At 52.9% G+C, this 22290-nt stretch overlaps 6 non-coding genes and 1 pseudogene across 6 annotated transcripts; 3 read left to right on the forward strand and 4 right to left on the reverse strand.

Moving 5' to 3' along the window:
- The window catches only part of LOC120375649, a 276817-nt pseudogene that overhangs the window by 69593 nt on the left and 184934 nt on the right, over nucleotides 1-22290 (reverse strand).
- TRNAS-CGA lies at nucleotides 74-155 on the forward strand. The gene has a single exon. It is a non-coding gene; the product is annotated as a tRNA-Ser (tRNA).
- On the forward strand, nucleotides 2293-2365 carry TRNAR-CCU. Its single transcript has one exon. It is a non-coding gene; the product is annotated as a tRNA-Arg (tRNA).
- On the reverse strand, nucleotides 14379-14452 carry TRNAT-UGU. The gene has a single exon. It is a non-coding gene; the product is annotated as a tRNA-Thr (tRNA).
- On the reverse strand, nucleotides 17758-17839 carry TRNAS-AGA. The gene has a single exon. It is a non-coding gene; the product is annotated as a tRNA-Ser (tRNA).
- On the forward strand, nucleotides 20029-20194 carry LOC120376261. Its single transcript, XR_005587162.1, has one exon. It is a non-coding gene; the product is annotated as a U1 spliceosomal RNA (small nuclear RNA).
- On the reverse strand, nucleotides 21981-22052 carry TRNAQ-UUG. Its single transcript has one exon. It is a non-coding gene; the product is annotated as a tRNA-Gln (tRNA).

Raw genomic sequence — 22290 nt, forward strand, 5'->3', positions numbered from 1 at the left:
TCAGATGACTTCACACCTGGGCATTGTGATTCTTTACCAGTTTCTCTGGCATTGGGGCAGTTTTGTCCTCCCAGCTGTGATGGCCGAGTGGTTAAGGCGTTGGAGTCGAAATCCAATAGGGTTCCCCTGCGCAGGTTCAAATCCTGCTCATAGCGAGGCCTGTGTTTTAGCCAGTCTCTCACCCGGGCAATACCTCTGTCCAACCCCCTGAGCCACTCTCAATTCTCTCCCCACCCCAAGTAAATCCTGTTCTGCTCCTTTCACAGAGATCCCTGGGACACCCCCTCACACTGTGTCCCTGAGGGGTCAGGCAAACTCTCAGCACCTGAAACCTCTGCCACTCACCTGGTGCCCCATAGATTAGCCATGTCGACGTGCTCTCCTTCACGTAAATCCGGTCAGTGCGACTCCTGGTCTGTCCCTGCAGAAAGGTGTATCCCCTCTGCAGCTGCTGTGAGCTCGGGTCAGAGGACTAGGAGGCTACCGCCCACCCTCCACTGGTTCTGCTATGGAGAAACACGTCCTCTAAGCTGACCTCGCTACAGACCTGCCCCAGGTAGTGCTCATTGTAAAAACGTTTCCTCTCACAGTTGAGAAAGCGGGACCAGCGGTTCTCAGGCGGCTGAGACAATTAAAATCCGCCCCAACAGCAAACACTGTGTGGTCCAGAGGAAGGGAGCCAGTTCCTACCATGGATCTTTCCTTTCACACCTTAACATCAAGTGCCTCCTCTTGGGCCTCTGAATCCCTGCCACATTCCAGGTGCCAGATGCCCCTTCCCCAGTACTGTCGTCACTCAGCTTTGCAGAGGAGCTTCCCTCCCAAGTCCCTGCCCCCTCTGGCACCATCTCCGAGGGCCGTCCTGCCTCACTCTGTTCCCGCCATTTTGGGTCGACAAATAAGTCATGTGGGAAAGACAGCTCCCATCTCCCATCCTTATAGGTCAGGTGGGCCAACTAGGGGGAGAAGCCCATGCTCTCTGTTGTCCTGCTGGGAGCCCAAAATCAGGTACCTGCCCCATATAAAGTTTCTGCTGCCACCCTCCCAGAAAACAAGCCCCCCCTGCACAAAGAAGGATCAAAGGGCCTGCCAATGCCTGGGATTGAAACAGGGGCCTTCAGATCTTCAGTCCAACGCTCTCCCAACTGAGCTACTTTGGCAGCTGTGTGGCAGTGTTTTGGCCTGTTGCTTCTCTGTTCAGGATGTTTTTGCAGCAGTTGCACACAAAGGGCGTCATTGTGAGTGGCCCATGAAGACAAAACTCGCTTTGCCTGCCTTGCTCAGCTTGACTTGCTGCCTCACCCTGTTCCTGCCCTAGTGCCGGGCTGACCTGGTGGTGGAAGGGGACTGGGGGCCAGTGGTGCGGGGAGGAAGTTGAGCTGGACCCTGAGCTAGATTAGACCCTGGTGGTGAGAGTCTGGCCACCACTTGCCGCCCCACCCTGTTGTCCTGGCTTCCCCCACTGGGTATCATTTCGGGAGGGAAGTGGGGCTTCTGCCTCCCCGCCCCAATTTTCACACCGCAGAGGAGTGCGAACAGGAAAGCGAGCGGCTGCTCCACACCCCACGGAGGAACCCAATGCCCTTAGCTGCTCCTTGCTCCCCCAGCTGTGCTACTGAGTGGGCGTCCTGTGCCCATAACACAGAGCTCGATCAATAAAAACCCTCTTCTGCCAGCACCGGGCCTCCTTCTTCTTACACTGGGTCTGCAAGCGAGGCGGCTGGCACAGCACCAAGAGTCTAACCTGTGAGGCAGGAGGCGGCTGATGCCACGCAGCCTGCTGGGAGCTCCCAGAAGTTATTAAGGGACAGAGGCTCCTCAATGCCCTTAGTAACAAGGGTTTGGGGTCACCAAGGCCAGTAAGGGTCACTATTTCGGCCTTATAACCCTGGGTGTCAGGTCGCTGTGCAGCTTTGATCTAGAGCTCGGATCCCAACAACCAACCAGCAGCCCACAGCCTCCCCCTGGGTCTGCCCCATCTGGTTACTTCTTACAGGCCGACCTTACCCCCTTCAGCCCCGGATTCACCCCTAATCATCCTACTGCCGCTCAGAGCCACAGACGTGGAGGTGCTGAAGGAGGGAGGGGTGACTCTAGGGTGGGGTTCTTCTCTAACGATGGCTGGCAGAAAGGTGGTGCTCAGCTCTGTCAGCGACCTGCCCAGTTGCCTCGCTGCCAGGGGATGCAGATGTTTCTGTAAGGCGATTAATTGGTGTATTTGACTTCTGATTGAATGTGAGGAATGTGCAATCCTGAGAGGAATTTCCATCCCTCTTTCCACTGGTTTTCAGGGCCCCAGTGGCCTAATGGATAAGGCGTTGGCTTCCTAAGCCAGAGATTGTGGGTTCAAGTCCCATTTGGGGTGAAAAACTCCTTTCTTCTTGTACATTGCAAAAAAGCCTTGGTGCTATTTTCACCAAGGAAGCTGGGAGACGTTTGAACCCAAAGTACTGGATCTTGGGAGCAATCCCCCAGAAACGGTATCTTCCACTTGACAAATGCTTTCTAGACCCATCAGTAGCAAACACTTAATACTAGTGTTTGTCTGAGAATAGAAGGAAGGGGAGTGTTTACTCCGACACCTCAGCGAGTGAAACAGACAGAAAGAGCAAGGCTGTCCTGAAAGAGAATGGATCTGTCTGGAGACAAAGCAGAACCTGAGAATGAGCAACAGCGTGAAAAGAAGAACTTCAAATGTGTGTTAGGTGTTAGTTAGGTTGGTCTGACAAATTTCAAGAAAATACCAATGCTAGTAGACTGATGCGGACACTGGCTGCTTCTGATCTTTTACTGAGAGGTCATTGAAATATTTTCCTTAACTATGATATGGAATATTGGGTGGGCTATGAAGGTACCATTCCTCCTGCTTTCGCCCTTGGAGACAACATGGCTACATGGCATGCGGCCAATGCTCACCTTCCAGTCAACTGCTAGAAGACAACACAGACAGGGATGGCAGCAGGGCAGCCTGGAGCTCCATGGAGACGGTGGGACCAGGTCTCATCAACAGGAGGTGGCCACCCCACAATGCACAAGGCTGAGCCAGCAAGTGCGGCGTGTGCTTCACTGTGTCCCTACTCACTGCACATGGTGGTGGAGGGCTGTCCTGCCTGGCTGATGTCAGCATCTCTCTGTGAGGTCACCACCTCCCCACCACCTTGGACCAATAGTCTGAGGTCCTGCAAAGGCCTTTGTGATGTCACTGCCACACCCTCCCTTGCTGTGCTAATGTCCTGCCCCTGGCCAGGTGCTTTGGAGGTTTGAGCTACTCCTGTGGATCACCCCACTCAAGGAGCGTTCGTTCTAGGAAGCAAGCCGGCTAGACAGGAAAACATCAGGCGCTGCTCCCAATGCTACACTCAGTTATTCAGAAATTAGTCGACTTTATGGCCAGAAGAGACGATTAGAGCATCTAATCTGACCCCCTGCATATCACCGGCCTCCTGTATGACACAAGCCGGCTTCCAGAAAGGCATCTAGCCTTCATTAAATGACATCAGGAGATGGCGAATCCACCACTTTCCTTGGTAGCTTGTTCCTGTGGTGAATCATGCTCGCTGTTGAATATTTGTGCCTTAGATGTAATATGAATTTGTCTCTTTTCACCTTCCAGCCATTTGCTCTTGTTATGCCTTTCTCTGCTGGATTAAAGAGCCCTTTAATACCCAATATTTTCTCTCCATTAAGGCACTTCAACACTTCATTGATGTCACCTGCCAATCTTCTTTTGATAAGCTAAACAGGTTGAGCTCATTCAGTAGCTCACTAAAAGGCATTTTCTCAGCCCTCAGAACATTTGGTGGCTCTTTGCTGCCCCAGCTCCAATTTCACAACATCTTTTTCAAATGAGGACACCAAAACTGGAGGCTATTCCAGTATCAGTCTCACTGATGCCGTGTCACCTCCTGTGACGTTATTGACATAAGCTGTAACTGTACAGATCACTGTTGCGACCACTGTTCTATTTTTGCAGCCAATATTGTAGAAAGGTTGTTGTGTAAGGGGTCTACGGAGAGGTTCTGATTGGCTGATTCTAATGATGCTATCTCTAGATGTGTATCATTTTTGTAGCTGACGTTATGAATATTGGCTCTATGCTGCTCGTATTTCAAACTTGTGCTCTGCTTCCGGGGAACACCCCAGACAAGTTGGTGTCAGTTCTGTCTAGCCTGTTTGATGGGTCATTAAGGAACATCAGCTGTACAATTGACCCATTGAGAGAAGGCAGATATGGCTCCCTGCCATGCCGAACCCCCACTGAAGGCCACTCACAGACCAGCATTCGTTCTGCGGCCAGCATCACAAGGCGGTAGGAAAGCAGGGCCAGCCCCCGAGTGGGGCCTCTGACCGTTCCCACTCAAGGGCTCCTTTTGGCGGTGGGGCAGGAGATATTTCCCCCAAGAGGCTCTTTCCCAGCTGCTGAGAAGCACAGAAGTACCCGGTGTGTTTGCTCTTGCGGTGAAAGGGGTTAATACGTTTAGGCGGCCTGGCTAGCTCAGCTGGCAGCACCTCTGGCTCTAACTCTGAAGGTTGAAGTTACAATTCCCTGTCTGGGTGCTTGGGGCTCCTCTTCAACAATGCAACACACAGTCTGCTTAAGCCCCCGCCCAGTAACCTGGGGAAACTAATCCTGGCCACTGGGTGCCTCTAAGAGGCGATACTTTCCCCACTCACAACCACTGAGTGTAGAAAAGAAACTTTAAGAAAAAGGAGGAAAATCACCTTGTATTAACTTGGGAAAACACCACAATCAGGATTCATAACACAACACTATGAGCAAAACACCCCCCCCACCCACAGTGCGCTGGGCAGTGGCCTTTTGCCTCGGGCTCCTAAATCCAGACCCCAGAAGCTCTGTGGATGTGCCCCTCCCTTCACTGCACCTCACCCACAGCTGCTGGCCTGGGTCAGTGAAAACCCAGAGTTCACCTCTCACCTCCCGGGGGGAAAGCCCCTTTCTCCCTTCGCTGTCTGGCCACATTGCCGGCCACTTGCCGTTCCCCCCTGTCACCGCTCTGCTGGCCACCCTCTCTGCTCTGGGACGTCTTGTGGTCCCACCAGGAGCAGAACAGGCTCCCTAAAAGCAGGGCCGCCCAGAGGATTCGGGGGCCTGGGGCAAAGCAGGGGAGCGGACATAAAAAAGGCGCCACCCGCTGCGGCGCTTGTACTCACTGGGCGGCATCCAAGTCTTCAGTGGCAGCGGGTCCTTCACTCGCTCCGCGTCTTCGGCAGCACTGAAGGACCCGCCACTGAACTGCCACCGAAGACGCGGACTGCTGCCGGATGAATACAAATTAAAAAGGCGCCTCTAGCCAGGGAAGGGATTCTTGGCCAGGGCTCGCGGGGCCCCTGTGGGGCCAGGGGGTTGGGGCAAATTGCCCCATTTGCCCGCCCCCCCGGGCAGCCCTGCCTAAAATTAGTGGCCACCCGAGCCTGAACAGTAGCCCCACCCCTTCTACTCGAGGCAACGCCCCTGCCCCCCCTTCTCCCCAAGGCCCCGCTCCTGCGCTGCCTCATCCCTCAAGACCCCTCCTCCCGCTCACTGCTCTCCGTCCCCTCCCCACCCTCACTCGCCATTACAAAGTGGCAAGGCAGAGCCCTCCCATTTTTTAAAGTCCTAGGGTGTTGTTCCCCCCTGTTCAAGCACCCCTGGGGCCCTGCACTTCACTGTCCCAAAGCAGGACTAATGCTTAGAGCTGGTTATCAGTGATTTCAGATCTGTTGGTCTGCAGCAAGACTCTCCATTGAGTCTTAATCAGCTCTGTTATTACACAGGGAAGAACAAAAGGGTCAAATGGGGCCTGGAACCCTTAAGATGAAACCACCCCACCGAATACACCACTTGTCGCTATCTGCTCTCAACCCCACTGAGAATGTTTTGGGGTCACTCGCCTGTATCAACCTAGGGGTCTCAGAAAAGCCTTATGAGTAGGTGCTCCAGTGGCGCAATTGGTTAGCGCACAGTACTTATAGAGCAGTGCTGAGAGGAGCTATGCTGAGATTATGAGTTTAAGCCTCACCTAGAGCACTGGTTGTCATTAACCAAGTGACATCACCCTGTCATTTGGCCCTGTGAAATGTAGAATTCCAGCTCTGGGGACACTGAAAAGGGGCAGAGTCAAAAATGCCCCCTTCACTTATTACCTCCTCTCTAGAGCACAGGTGAGAATCTACAATCCTTTCTTGCCCCTGTGCCAGGATCCCTCAAGCACAGCCTGGAGTCCTGCCCCTGGCGTCTGTACTGTTGACAAAGACTAAGTGACAGGGACGAAACACTCAAATCCCGCCTGGTGCAGGGAGCCAGGTTTGCTCTTCAAATTCTGTCGTTGGTACATTTCCAGGCCTGGGAATGTCCCACAACAGCATTGAATGGGAAGCTGCCTGCAGAACAGTTACAATGCACAGAGCTCCTGTGGAGGACGGGCGGGAATTAGTAACATTTTGAGGATCGTTTGGGAAATGAGCCTTTAGTGACAAGGTTTGTCTCTGTTCATATTTCACCTTCAGGTGTTATGTTGAGGGATCTTTAGTATATTTTTGTGAGGTTAATAACTATCTCCTCAACTTTATTTACTCAACTTAAAAATTGGTGTCACTTGATTTTTGCATCTCCCTGTGAAAATGCAACTGACACGTGTGGCTTTCTACAGGGGGTCATGATGTTAAAGTTGAGGAATTCAGTCTCTGTACTTGTGGGGTCAACTCCACCAGAGAGGTCCTATGGGGACATCTGCCTGTCCCAACTCAGGGTAAAGGAGGAGGGTTGGGCGTGGGGCTAGCAACTCCACCCTGTAAAAATCAGCTTGCTACAGAAACGCCAACAATAGAGTTAACAGAGACTTTTAGCCTGGAAAAAGAAGGGTCTTCAACTCGAAGATGCATGACGCTGGGTGGTGAAAGCCACGAGGAAGCCACTAAGCCGATCACCCTTCTTACAACCAGGAGGATTACCATCAGCACATGGAATGTGAGGACCATGTACGAGTCAGGAAAGACGGCGAACCCCCAAGGCAAGCGGAAAAGAGGCCACCCAAGAAATACCTGGCGACGCGACCTTCAGGTTGATAGCAAAAAAATGGGCTATACCTGGAACCAGCTAGAGCGAATGGCCCAGGATAGAAGACTATGGAGATCTGTGGTTGGCGGCCCATACCCCGGTTGGGGTGACGGGCATGAATGAATGATGACTTGTGGGGTCGGGTTGCTTTTTTACAGCTGCCTCACTGCCAGGCACACCGGATTGTTAGCTGCACTCACGGTCCTTGCCAGGGGCCCCTGCTGAACCCTGGGCGGCTGCACTGCGGTGCTGGGGTGACTCTGCAGGGGGAGAAGCTGCTGTGGAGCAATGTAGAGCAGGTGCAGGAAGGAGACGGGGTCACTATTCACATTCTGAACTGTACAATTTTCCAAATTTGGGAATAGATTCATAGATTCATAGACTTAAGGGCAGAAGGGATCATTATGATCATCAAGTCTGACCTCCTGCACAATGCAGGCCACAGAATCTCACTCACCCACTCCTGTAACAAACCCCTAATCTATGTCTGAGTTATTGAAGTCCTCAAATTGTGGCTTAAAGACCTCAAGGTGCAGGAATCCTCCAGCAAGTGACCTGTGCCCCATGGCGCAGAGGAAGTCGAATGTCCGAGAACAATTCTAGGGAAGGTGAGCATGAGCAATGACACTGGAGATGCCCAGACCTCCAATAGGGGCAATGTGGAAATTAATAATGGGAAGATCATTTGCTAAATTTGTCATCACTGACAAGATTTGTCTCTGTTCCTATTTCACGCTATGGTGTTAGTTAGAGGAATCAGTACAGATTTTTACTATATTAATTAAACACTTAAGTTTATTTAATCAAGCGAAAAACTTAGTGTCACTTATTTTTTCTCTCTCCTAGCAAGAATGAATTGAATTTTGTGACTTTCTGGAAAGTGCAGCGAGATTAAATGTGGGGAATTCAGTCTGTGTGTTTGTGAGCTGATGTTTTCCTCTCACAGGTCAGTGCCTGCATTGAAATACCAGGAGGGATCTAAGGGCTGGTGTACGCTGGGCACTGAACTGGCAGAGTGACATCTCTCAGGGTGTGACCCCCTCTCCCCCAACCCATAGAGTTAAGGTGACCTAAGCCCGGGTTAGATAGTGCTAAAGAAAAGGAAGAATTGTTCTGTCAATGCAGCTATTACAGGGATGGGAAAACCCCTCCAGTCACTGTCTACTCCAAAGTGCTATAGCAGTGCCACAGCAGCCTTTTAAGTGTAGACAGAGTGAAATTAGATTTATCTCCAGTTCGCACTGTGGATGCTCAGGCAATAAGACTACAATAATAACAACAGCGCTTGCATAGTTGGCAGGATTCAAACCTGCCCAGGGAGACCCCAATGGATTTCTAGTCCATCGCCTTAACCACTCGGTCACAACTACTTGATATGCAGCTTTTTCACTGCATGATGATTTTGTTCTCACTGAATTGTCACTTCAAATTGTTTGCCCAGACCAGCTTCCCCAGCACACTCATGGCTGCGCATCAGTGTAAGTGTGTCCTTGGGTGAACAGCGAGAATTCCTGCCCATTTCCCTTCCGGCTGGAGCAGCATGAGAGTGTGTTTGTGTGAACGACATTGCTGTAGATTGTTGTTCATTCCCCACTCTGACAATTCAGACAGTCCCTTTCCTAGTCAAATCTCCAGCACATCGTTCCAATAGCAGGGGGCAGGATTTCTCTGGGGCACTTAGGGCTGGTGCATGAACTCAGCCTTGCATTCCACCCTTGATGTTTCATGGTCTACGAACAGCAGCAGAAAGAAAGAGCCGAGCCAATATCTCCCTGGCAGGGATGCAGGTTCCACGTCCCCTCTGTCTGACCGTCGCCATTGCAGGAGAGAAGGGTTCACTGGAATCGAATGCCCTGGCTCAGACCAGAGACACAGGGAGGTTTTGCTGTTCATGGACCTGTGCAAAGGAAATTTTGTCTCTGTGTGAAACTGAGGTCGGAAAGGAAACGTCCACATGGTGGCCCAATGCTCTAGGGAATGTGGGTGAAGGACTCGGGCTGAGAAATGATTTAACAGGGGTTTGTATTTATTGCCCGATTAAAATCTATGGCTAAAGGCAGCCACTGTTGTTAGTACTTGTACCTGTGTAGGGACACCCCAGTGGGTGTCAAGTCCATTGTCTTCACCAGGGCAGTTGATTATTTTAGCAAAGTACAAATTTCTTGGTCAAGGCCTAGGCTCCAGAGAAAACAATACACTGCTGATAAGAAGAAGTACATCAAAGATTTTGCAGCCACCATGGGCATAACTATGATGTGTCGTGTTTCACTCTTTATACCTGGCACCACCTCCTTTCCCTTTAGCCTTGTAGTTGACCAAGGGCAAAGCTGAAATCTCCTCAGATACCAGGGAGTGTTTATGTCCATTTCTGCGAGCTACACAGGGGTTTGATGTTGCTGCTTTCAATCCTCCAGCTCTGGCGGGATAAGGAACAATTCAGGCTGTCACTGAACTGAAGGAGGAAGATCAGTTTTTGACAGGCAGAGGGACGCCTCCTCTTAAAGGTGTTTGTCTGGCTGGCAGTCCTGGTTCTCAGGTCTCGCCCGTGGGGCTCCAGCAGTTTTGGGACCGGGTCAGTCCCTTGGCCCCACCTGCTGCCCCCAGGCGCTCACCCCCTCCCCCAGGGACCCCGGCAGTGCAGTGGAGCTGAGCAGCATCTGTCTGTTCCCTCCAGTGGCTGCCGGCCCCTCCCAGAGTCTGCACGCCCTCCTTCCCCACCCCCCAGCCCGCAAACTCCCTCCCACAGCCTGCACCCCTCCTGCACACACCCCTCCCGCCCGCCCCAATCTCCCTCCCATAGCCTGCACCCCAACCCTTCCTCCTGTTCCCCCTGCCCCAGCCCGGAGCCTGCACCCAGCACCCAAACTCCCAGAGCCATAACAAGGACTTTTTGTGCCCAAGGCAAGGGCCGGCTCCAGGCTTTTGGTGGCAGGTCCCTGAGTCCTGTTGGAGGAAGGACCTGCCACCCAATTGCCGCCGCTGCTTCATTCATCCTTCAGTGGCAATTCGGCAGCAGGTCCCTGAGTGCCTCTCGGAGAGAAGGACTAACTGCCGTGCTGCTGAAGAAGCAGCAGCGGTAGAGCTGCCACCGAAGCGCCGCTGAACGGGGTAGAGCTGCGCCCCTCCACTTTGCGCACCCGAGGCAAGTGCCTCACTCGCCTCGCCCTTGTTACAGCGCTGCAAACTCCATCCCAGAGCCTGCACCCCAGAACCCCTCCCCCCCCCAACTCCCTCCCAGAGACCAGCCGCTCACCCCGTCTGCACCCCAACTCCCCCCCGAGCCGGCACCCCCATCCCCCGCCCCGGGCCTGCACCCTAGACCTCCTCTCCCCACCCAAACTCCCTCCCAGAGCCTTAGGCAGGTGGAGGGTGGAGTTCTGGGGGGCGGGTTCTGGGCAGTATGAGTGACATTATTGGCCCACTGGGAGGACTGGAGGACTGGCCCTGGCCCTAAGGTAAATTGAGGTTGAGACCCTGCTTTAAGGGATTGGAGCAATGCTGGAGAGACTGAACAAGAACAAAACTCCAATCCCATCATTCTTCCCTGGCCCAGAGAACCAGAGAGATGGGCCCATCCACCAATCACCCTCTGCTCATCGTCCTATCCCAGCCCTGACCTCCAGACTCACAGCTCTGCTGGTGCCCCTCACTCCCGACCCGCAGCCCCTGCTATCCCAGTCCTGACCTCCAGACTCACAGCTCTGCTGGTGCCCCTCACTCCTGACCCACAGCCCCTGTTATCCCAGTCTGCCTAATTATCTAGTGGAACAAGCTCCGCAAGGGACGTGGTTAATTCCCCATCACTGCCCTGTGTAAATGAAGACCACAGCTCTTGCTGCAAGACACCTGGTGTGTGGGTGTCCCTGTTTCCCCTTCAGAACCTCTGGTACATGGAGCTTCCCTCCTCCCAGTTCAAGATCCCCATCATGTGGGTGCTCCCATCCAGGATCTCTGGTGGGTGTCTCTGCCCCCCACCCCATGAACTAGCTCCAGTGTGTGGTTTCCCCTGCCTGCCCCCATCCGGGATCTGTGGGTGTCTCTGTTCCCCTTTTCAAGATCCGTGTTGCTTGGGTGCGTCCCTCCCCCCAAGTCAGAATCCCCAGCGTGTGGGTGCTCCCATCCCCCCTGCAGGCTCTATGTGGGGGTGTCTGTATAAAAAGAGACTGTGTCTCACTGTCTTGCCCAGGATACGCTACAGGGGCTATTCACAGGCACAATCCCACTACTGATCAGCACAGGAGTTTTGACCTGCTCCATTTCTGACCTGGGCTGGTTCACCCCGTCTTAGGCAACCTGGGGACCCCAAGCTTTTCTGGGATCACCCTATTGATGCTGAGCTTAGGGCAGACACCCGATTGGCACAGCCCCCTGCAGCCCAGAACTCCTGAGCTCAAGCGATCTGCTGGCCTCAGCCTCCCCAGGAGCTGGGATCACAGGCACCAGCCACGGGGCCTGGCTGGTGACAGGGTCTCCCACTTCCAACTTCAGGCTCAGCCTGGGAGCTCTGCGCTCTGAGTGGGTGGAAGTGGAGCCTGGAACTGAGCTGATGTGCTGAGGGTTATTTGCACTGTGCGCCTCACATGGAGGTGAAAACACGGGGCACAGATCTTTGAGCTCAACCCTCGTCCTGAGGAATGGCGGGGGGGGGGGGGGGCTGCATAAAGAGAGACCGGTTCTCCCACTGCCAATTGGTACCAGAGTTTTGAAAGCCTCCTTTTACTGGGCTGGCTGCCCTCTCCCTAGGGGGAACTGGTGGCCCCAAATTTCCTTGAAACCATCATAGCGAGGCCAACCTGAGCACAGACACCTGCTCAGCACCCCGGGGTGCAGCCCTGAACTCCGGCAATCAGCTACGCTCAGCTGCCCACCCAACAAGCGTTACACGCAGGAGCCTTCGTGCCCCACGTGTTCAGCTCCCTCCCAGCGCCAGCTTTAAACTCCGCTGCTCAGTTCTAAGCTTTGGCCACACGGGGGCAGCCTGGAGCTCAGCCAACGCCTCCCGTTGCTGGTTGCGTTTCCCGCTCCTCGTGGCAGGTTCACACCCCGCAGGCAGATCTCTGAACCGGAGCCGAACCGTTCCCCAAATCCAGCGCTTTAGCAGCAGCTTTGCTAGGAAAGCGCTGACGTCCCCAAGTAAAGTAAGAGCCAGAGCGCTGTGTCCAGGATCTTCTCTTGGGCCCCTCACCGTGGTGTCTGTCAGGCGCAAGGAGAAACCAGGGAAATGTTTTCATGGCGTTTAAGGGCAGAAGGGGCCATTAGCTCAGCTAGTCTGACCCCCGAATAACACAGAATTACACCATGACACGTATTGATCCCACAGACCTTAGACAGATCAAAGCGTTTCAGCCCTCAGGAAGGAGGCCAAACTGGGTACCAGAGGCAGCGAACAAGGGGCCCCCAAGGCAATGGCAGGGAACTGACGAGGTGAAATATGCCCAGATGATCCCAGCAGGCGACCCACCCCCATGCTGCAGAGGTGGGAGTCCCTGTTCCTCCTGCCCTTAAGAATCCCTGGTGGTAAGTGGGTCCCCCCCGTTCCCCAGATAAGAATCCTCCATGTGATTTCCCTGGCTTCACCTCCAGATAAGAACATTGTGTGGAGGGGGTGGGAGGAAGGTTGTCTGGCAGATCTGTAAAGGGGGACTGTGTCTCCCTGTCTGGCCCAGGCTCCTGGGAGGAAGTGATCTCAGTGTGTCTGGCTGTCTCCATTCCTCCCACCCATAAGAATCCCTGGTGTGTGGGTGCACCCTAGACCATTAAGGATCTCTGGTGGGTGGGTGTCTCTCTCCCCCATAGTCAGGGTCTCTGGGGCGTGGCTGTATAACAAGAGACTTTGACTCACCCAGGCTCGGCTGCCATCATGGAACAGACCAGGTCCTTCTGTGGAGGGTTTGCGTTCCTCCAAGGCCGTGATCTCAGTGTGTGTGGGTGTCCCTGTCCCTTCAACCCTTAACAATCCCTGGTGCGTGGGTGCACTGGGCCCCATTACAATCCCCTCTGTCTTACCCCCCATGAGGGATCCGGTGGCTGTGGGTGTCTCCACGCTACTGAGGGTGTCTGGTGCCCCTGTCCCTGCTGGTTAATAGTGGAGTGTGTGGGTGTCCCCCAGCCCGTTAAGAATCCGTGTTGTGTGGATGCCCCCGTTCTTCTCATTAAGAATGGTGCAACGGAGCATATGGGTGTGTCCCCCACCCCATGAACTAGCTCCCGTGTGTGGTTCCCCTGCCCCCATCCAGGCTCTGTGGGTGTCGCTGTTCCTCTTTTCAAGATCCGTGTTGCTTGGCTGCGTCCCTCCCCCCAAGTCAGAATCCCCAGCGCGTGGGTGCTCCCATCCCCCCAGCCAGTCTCTGCGGGGGGTGTCTGTATACAAAGAGACCGTGTCTCACTGTCTTGCCCAGGCTACACTGCAGGGGCTATTCACAGGCGCGACCCCACTACTGATCGGCCGGGAGTTTTGACCTGCTCCGTTTCCGACCTGGGCCGGTTCACCCCTCCTTAGGCAGCCTGGGGACCCCAAGCTTCCCCGGGATCACCGTATTGATGCCGAACTTAGTGCGGACACCCGATCGGCACAGCCCCCTCAGAGGCTGGGCTCAAGCCCAAGTGTCTACTCTGTAATTTTATAACCCTGCAGCACACGCCCCACAAGCCTGAATCAACTGACCCAGGGTTTGAGAATAGTGTCGTGGGTGTGTTAATGGCAGTGTAGACATAATGCTAGGCTGTGTCCACACTGCAATGAAACACCCACGGCTGCCCCGTGCCAATGCAGGCTCCCAGGGCTTGGGGCATGGGGGTGGTTAATTTGCACTGTAGACGTCTTGGTTCAGGTTCAATACTGGGCTCTGGACCCCACAAGGTTGGTAGTGAGTTTAGCAAGCGAAAAAGGTAAAATGGCAGTGGAGTGTTACCCTGGACTCAATGGCATTTCTCCATTGGTCTGTCTGCTTTGGGGCAGGGACAATAACACGTCCTGCTGCATTTGTTATTTCAAAGGGCGGTTTAGGATTTTCATTCTCACACACGGTGCACAAAGCAGGACTCAACCCTCTGTGCAAACTAAATGAGCTGCCCACAGATTCTGGCAGCCACAATGAGCCATTTGGTGTGAGAGCTCAGACCTGCCCCTGTCCCAGAGGAAGCAGGATCATCTGTGACAGGCTGGAACACTGACCTATCAGCTCTTAACTCCCAAACTTTCAGTAATTCTGTTATCAGTGTAATTTAAACAGCCAGACTGGGCTGGACCAAAGGCCCATCTAGCTCTGTGTTTTGTCCTCCAACAGTAGCCAATACCAGGTGCCCCAAAAGGTAATCAACAAAGCACCACTGGGAGTTGAACCCAGGATCTCCTGTTTACAAGACAGGTGCTTTAGCCAGCTAAGCCATGGTGCCTGCCTGTAGCTAAAGCACACTGTCTGCCCACACCTGACTCCCTGCCATCCCCACTGGGGCCTGCAAAGCTTTGCTTGTCTTTGGATTCTGCAAAGCAGAGGAGCAGGTGAGGTTTTCCTTGCAAGCTGTGTGTGTGTGAATCTTTGGCCAGGTCTGCACTACAAAGTTATTTCAGTATCATTATATTGCTCAGGTGTGTGAAAAACACACAACGCTCCCTCGGTCGGCAGCTTTTGGCTGGTGCACACACTGCAATACCACGTCTGGCGACAAAACTGCCCTGTTTTGGTGACAAAATAAAACCACCTCGACGAGAGGCCTAGAGCTTTGTGCAGCAAACTTAAAGTGACAAATTGTCAGTGTAAATGCTGCTGTTCATTATATCACCATAACTGGCCTCCACCAGTATCCCACAATGCCTGCCGTGAACTCGCTTGCCCTGCATTCCTGCTACAGAGGCTGGGCCCCTCCCCTTTCATAGCTCCAGAAAGTTCTGACAGCTGAGCTGCTATCTACACCGGGATTAGGTTGATAGAACTGCATTGCCAGCCTAAGTAATGTAATTACACCAACCTAATTTTGTAGTGTAGACCTGTCCAAAGAATCACACACACACCTTGGGAGCAAAACTTCACCTGCTCCTCTGCTTTACAGAATCCAAACACGAGCAGCACTTGTTAGGGCCCAGTGGGGATTGGCAGAGAGTCAGGTGTGGGCAGACATGACACTTTAAGTAACAGCAGGCACCATGGCTTAGGTGGTTACAGCACCTGTTTCATAAACAGGAGATCCTGTGTTCAACTCCCAGTGGTACCTTGGGGAGTGGCTTTTGGGGCACCTGACACTAGCTACTGTCAGAAAACAAGATTCAGAGCTGGATGGACTCCTATGCTGCCCCTTCCTCCTGCTCACTGCTCTCTGTCCCCTCCCCACCCTCACTTGCCCTTGTGGTCATTACAAAGTGGCAAGGCAGAGCCCTCCCATTTTTAAAAGTCCTGGGGTGTCGTTCCCCCCTGTCCAGGCACCCCGTGTCCCTGCACTTCACACAGCTCTCCTGATTTCAGCTGTTAGTGAGGAGCCTCACTGCTCGCACAGACTGGGCAGTTTGTTGCATGAGAGACACTGTCCCAAAGCAGGACTAATGCTTAGAGCTGGTAATCAGTGATTTCAGATCTGTTGGGCTGCAGCAAGACTCTCCATTGAGTCTTAACCAGCTCTGTTATTACACAGGGAAGAACAAAAGGGTCAAATGGTGCCTGGAAGCCTTAAGAAGAATCCACCCCACCAAGTACCAACACTTGTCGCTACCTGCTCTCAACCCCACTGAGAATGTTTTGGGGTCACTCCTCGCCTTTATCAACGTAGGGGGTCTCAGAAAATGCTAGCTAACAGGTGCTCCAGTGGCACAATTGGTTAGTGCCCAGTACTTACTTAGGGCAGTGCTGAGAGGAGCTATGCTGAGGTTGTGAGTTCAAGCCTCACCTAAAGCACTAGTTTTCATTAGCCAAATGGCATCACCCCCTCATTTGGCCCTTTGGGATGTAGAATTCCAGCCCTGGGACACTGAGGAGGAGTCAAAAATGCCCCTTTCACTTATTACCTCCTCTCCAGAGCACAGGTGAGAATCTACAATCCTTTCTCCCACACCAGCCCCTGTGCCAGGATCCCTCAAGCAGAGCCTGGAGTCCTGCCCCTGGCGTCTGTACTATTGACAAAGACTAAGTGATGAGGACAAAACACTCAAATCCCACCTGGTGCGGGGAGCCAGGTTTGTTCTTCAAATTCTGTCGTTGGTACATTTCCAGGCCTGGGAATGTCCCACAACAGCATTGAATGGGAAGCTGCCTGCAGAACAGTGACACTGCACAGAGCTCCTGTGGAGGAGGGTGGGAATTAGTAACATTTTGAGGATCATTTGGGAAATGAGCCTTTGCTGACAAGGTTTGTCTCTGTTCATATTTCACCTTCAGGTGTTATGTTGAGGGATCTTTAGTATATTTTTGTGAGGTTAATAACTATCTCCTCAACTTTATTTACTCAACTTAAAAATTGGTCACTTGATTTTTGCATCTCCCTGTGAAAATACAACTGACGTGTGGCTTTCTATAGGGGGTCATGATGTTATAGTTGGAATTCAGTCTCTGTACTTCTGGGAGTGTTGCTTTTTACAGCTGCCTCAGGGCCAGGCACACTGGGCTGTTAGCTGCACCCACTGTCCTTGCCAGGGGCCCCTGCTGAACCCTGGGCGGCTGCACTGCCGTGCTGGGGTGACTCTGCAGGTAGAGAAGCTGCTGTGGAGCAATGTAGAGCAGGTGCAGGAAGGAGACAGGGTCACTATTCACATTCTGAACTGCACAGTTTTCCAAATTTGGGACTAGATTCATAGACTTAAGGTCAGAAGGGACCATTATGATCATCTAGTCTGACCTCCTGCACAATACAGGCCACAGAATCTCACTCACCCACTCCTGTAACAAACCCCTAACCTATGTCTGAGTTATTGAAGTCCTCAAATTGTGGCTTAAAGACCTCAAGGTGCAGGAATCCTCCACCAAGTGACCAGGCCCCATGCCGCAGAGGAAGTCGAATGTCCGAGAACAATTCTAGGGAAGGTGAGCATGAGCAATGACACTGGAGATGCCCAGACCTCCAATAGGGGCAATGTGGAAATTAATAATGGGAAGATCATTTGTGAAATTAGTCGTCACTGACAAGATTTGTCTCTGTTCCTATTTCACGCTATGGTGTTAGTTAGAGGAATCAGTACAGATTTTTACTATATTAATTAAACACTTAATTTTATTTAACCAAGCCAAAAACTTAGTATCACTTATTTTTTCTCTGTCCTAGCAAGAATGAATTGAATTTTGTGACTTTCTGGAAAGTGCAGCGAGATTAAATGTGGGAAATTCAGTCTCTGTGTTTGTGAGCTGATGTTTTCCTCTCACAGGTCAGTGCCTGCATTGAAATACCAAGAGGGATCTAAGGGCTGGTGTACGCTGGGCACTGAACTGGCAAAGCGACGTCTCCCAGGGTGTGACTCCCCCCACAAACCCATATAGTTAAGGTGACCTAAGCCCGGGTTAGATAGTGCTAAAAAAAAGGAAGAATTGTTCTGTCCATGCAGCTATTACAGGGATGGGAAAATCCCTCCAGTCACTGTCTACTCCAAAGTGCTATAGCAGGTGCCACAGCCGCGTTTTAAGTGTAGACAGAGTGAAACTAGATTTATCTCCAGTTTGCACTATGGATGCTCAGGCACTAAGACTACAATAACAACAACGACAACAACAGCTCAGCGCTTGCGTAGTTAGCAGGATTCGAACCTGCGCAGGGAGACCCCAATGGATTTCTAGCCCATCGCCTTAACCACTCGGCCACAACTACTTGACATGTGTCCATTTCACTGCATGATGATTTTGTTCTCACTGAATTGTCACTTCAAATTGTTTGCTCAGACCAGCTTCCCCAGCACACTCATGGCTGCGCATCAGTGTAAGTGTGTCCTTGGCTGAACAGCGAGAATTCCTGCCCATTTCCCTTCCGGCTGGAGCAGCATGAGAGTGTGTTTGTGTGAACGACATTGCTGTAGATTGTTGTTCATTCCCCACTCTGACAATTCAGACAGTCCCTTTCCTAGTCAAATCTCCAGCACATCGTTCCAATAGCAGGGGGCAGGATTTCTCTGGGGCACTGAAATTTTTCAGAGGGCTGGTGCGTGAACTCAGCCTTGCATTCCACCCTTGATGTTTCATGGACTAACAACAGCAGCAGAAAGAAAGAGCGGAGCCAATATCTCCCTGGCAGGGATGCAGGTGCCATGACCCCTCTGTCTGACCGTCGCCATTGCAGGAGAAAAAGGTTCACTGGCATCGAATGCCCTGGCTCAGACCAGAGACACAGGGAGGTTTTGCTGTTCATGGATCTGTGCAAAGGAAATTTTGTCTCTGTGTGAAACTGAGGTCAGAAATGAAAAGTCCACATGGTGGCCCAATGCTCTAGGGAATGTGGGTGAAGGACTTGGGCTGAGAAATGATTTAACAGGGGTTTGTTTCAATTTATTGCCCTGATTAAAATCTATGGCTAAAAGGCAGCCACTGTTGTTAGTACTTGTACCTGTGTAGGGACACCCCAGTGGGTGTCAAGTCCATTGTCTTCACCAGGGGCAGTCGATTATTTTAGCAAAGTACAAATTTCTTGGTCAAGGCCTAGGCTCCGGAGAAAACAATACACTGCTGATAAGAAGAAGTACATCAAAAGATTTTGCAGCCACCGTGGGCATAACTATGATGTGTCATGTTTCACTCTTTATATCTGGCGCCACCTCCTTTCCCTTTAGCCTTGTAGTTGACCAAGGGCAAAGCTGAACATCTCCTCAGATACCAGGGAGCGTTTATGTCCATTCCTGCGAGCTACACAGGGGTTTGATGTTGCTGCTTTCAGTCCTCTGGCTCTGCCGGGATAAGGAACAATTCAGGCTGTCACTGCCCTTCCCCCAACACAGTTGCATGGGAACTGACCAAAGGAGCCTGCAGCACTGCCAACTCCTTTAGCACCCTCGGATGCAGCGCATCCGGCCCCATGGATTTGTGCTCATCCAGCTTTCTAAATAGTCCCGAAGCACTTGTTTCTCCACAGAGGGCTGGTCACCTCCTCTCCATGCTGAGCTGCCCAGTGCAGCCGTCTGGGAACTGATTTTGTTCATGAAGGCGGGAAAGGGGAGGAAGCATTGAGTACATTAGCTTTTCCACATCCTCTGTCACTAGGTCGCCTCCCTCATTCAGTAAGGGGCCCACACTTTCCTTGACTTTCTTCTTGTTGCTAACATCCCTGAAGAAACCCTTCTTGTTGTTACTCCTCACATCTCTTGCTAGCTGCAACTCCAAGCGTGAGTTGCCCTTCCTGATTTCACGCCTGCGTGCCTGAGCAATATTTTTATACTCCTCCCTGGTCATTTGTCCAATCTTCCACTTCTTCAAACGGTGCTGCCTGCCAGTGCACTCAGCCTCACTTGGCAGGTAACAAAAGGGATCGAGTGGCCATCCAGTTTCTGGAGAGTGGCTGACAACGCCCGACCTTCTGCCCTGAGGAGAAACTGACGTGAGACAAGGCAGGGGAGGTCATTCTTGTATTGGACCAACTTCCGGTGGGGAGAGAGAGAGAGAGAGCGAGAGAGAGAAGCGAAATGCAAGCTGCGCTCTTTCCCCAGCAGCAGGTGGGCCACGTCGTCTCTCTGATGGCCTGGCTTCCCGGGACGGGACCCGGCTACCACTACAGGGCAGGCAAGAGCGGCGGCCCGGGCGGGCAGGGGGCGGGGCCCGAGCGGAGGCGGGCAGCGTGAGCAGGTATGCAGATCTGTGTGCGAGCAGAGCATTGTGGGAGCGGACGCAGGCTGCCAGGCAGGGCCCGACTTTGGCACCGGGAGCTCGGCGTGGAGAAGGGAGGGGCTCCGGGGGATGCGTCGGGGCAGCTGTCGGCAGTGGGGGCCGGTGTGGGCGAGGCCGGCGGTCGGTCCACCCCGTTTGTTATAAGTGTGGGGCGAGCGAGGGCGGGCGGCGGCCGGGCAGCAGGAACTCATACTTACCTGGCAGGGGAGATACTATGATCACGAAGATGGTTTTTCTAGGGTGAGGCTTTTATCCATTGTACTGCGGGTGTGCTGACCCCTGCGATTTCCCCAAATGCGGGAAACTCAACTGCATAATTTGTGGTAGTGGGGGACTGCGTTCGCGTTCTCCCCTGGCAATTGGTTGGAACAACAGACAACCAAAAGTGGGCTGCTTAGGCTTAGTGCACTGCAAAGCAGACTCTAAGGAAAGCAGGTTATTTTTCTGTACCTTTGGGAGTGCTCTTTTTCCACAGGCCCTGTACTTTTGGGCACCTTCATTGTTATTCCTCGTAAGCAAAGCTCAGCTCTGAAACTTTACTGGGGCCTTATAAGGCTCTTTGTGTTCTTGGCTTTCCCTGGTCTTTTGCAGCTGGTCTGCTCTCTAGTCTGCTTTTTTGGGGGGGGGGGCTTGGACCGGTGCCTTCTTTGGCTCTAAGGGGAGCTGCCTGCCTGCTCTGCTTCTTTGCCTGCTTGTAGCTTCTTGCCCGGCCCTCCTTCTCAGGCTCTTCCTCCTTTGATGGGAGGATGGCCTGTCCAAAACGCCTGTCCCACCTGGTCCCCTCGTCCAACAGGCAGTTCCGCTCCTAGTGGGACCACAAGATGTCCCAGAGGAGAGGGTGGCCAGCAGAGTGGTGACAGGGAATGGCAAGTGACCGGCAATGTGGCCAGACAGCGGAGGGAGAAAGGGGCTTTCCCCCCAGGAGGTGAGAGGTGAACTCTGGGTTTCACTGACCCAGGGCAGCAGCTGTGGGTGAGGTGCAGTGAAGGAGGGGCACATCAAGAGCTTCGGTGTCTGGATTGAGGAGCCCGAGGCAAAAGGCCACTGCCCAGCGCACTGTGGGCGGGTGTTTTGCTCATAGTGTTGTGTTATGAATCCTGATTGTGGTGTTTTCCCAAGTTAATACAAGCTCATTTTCCTCCTTTTTCTTAAAGTTTCTTTTCTACACTCAGTGCGTGTGAGTGGGGAAAGTATCGCCTCTTAGAGGCACCCAGTGGCCAGGGTTAGTTTCCCCAGGTTACTGGGTGGGGGCTTAAGCAGATTGTGTGTTGTATTGTTGAAGAGGAGCCCCAAGCACCCAAACAGGGAATTGTAACTTCAACCTTCAGAGTAAGAGCCAGAGGTGCTGCCAGCTGAGCTAGCCAGGCCGCCTAAACGTATTAACCCCTTTCACGGCAAGAGCAAACACCGGGTACTTCTGTGCTTCTCAGCAGCTGGGAAAAAGCCTCTTGGGGGAAATGTCTCCTGCCCCACCGCCAAAAGGAGCCCCTTGAGTGGGAACGGTCAGAGGCCTCACCTGCTTTCCAACCACCTTGTGATGCTGACCACAGAACGAATGCTGGTCTGTGGGTGGCCTTCAGTGGGGGTTCGGCATGCCAAGGAGCAGGCTGGCCAGGTGTCTCTGTGGCTGTCTGCTGGCCATGCATAGGCATAGTTCTCCCCTCCTCTTGCCCTGCCCTTGGTTGCTCTGTGGCTTTTAAGCCTTCCCTTGGAGCTGTCAGCACCAGCCGCCTCTGCTCTAGGTGCCCAGAGGAGGAGAGGTGCTGGGCTCCAGCCTGGGACTCTGCCTCCTTCCTGCCTAGCCCTGACTGTGAAGCCTGGCCCTGGCCCTCCTTCCTTTAAATGCCATGTGGGCAAGAGGAAGAGTGTGGCAGCTGCAGGGACCGAAGTTGTGGGCATCAGGTGAAGCAGCGAGAAGCAACCATATGGTCAATCCACAGGAATCTCTAGCCAGACTGTTAAGTTCTAGGACCCCAACCTATAGCCACCAGCCCATTGAACCAGCCAGACCAGAGACATGTCTCCAGTGGGCATCAGTCACCCAGTGTGAGGGGAAAAAAACTCACTCTAATTCACCCTGAGAGAAGGTAGCCAAACACATTGAGTTCCAGGGCTTTGCAGCAAAGCAACATATCTCTACAGGGTCCCACTGAGATTTGAACTCAGATTCCAGGATTCAAAGTCCTAAGTGCTGCCCATTACACCATGGGACCTGCTGCTGTTTCATTTTCTAGACCCCTGTGACTCTCAGCTGGCTGGTTTGCACTCTGCACTTATTGCTTCCCACCAGCGGCTTCCTCTCGCAGGACTCTCTCTCCTCCTCCAGCGACTATAGTCCTGCACAACCGGATCCATGGGTCCTGCCCTGAGACCCCACATCCCCCTGCTTTGTCTCCGTTCCCTGCAGGCTGCAAAAATGTCAGGGGAAGCTGCTCCTCCCTTCACTCGGTG

Source organism: Mauremys reevesii, linkage group 12, assembly GCF_016161935.1.
Source record: "Mauremys reevesii isolate NIE-2019 linkage group 12, ASM1616193v1, whole genome shotgun sequence".
Classification (NCBI taxonomy): domain Eukaryota; kingdom Metazoa; phylum Chordata; order Testudines; family Geoemydidae; genus Mauremys; species Mauremys reevesii.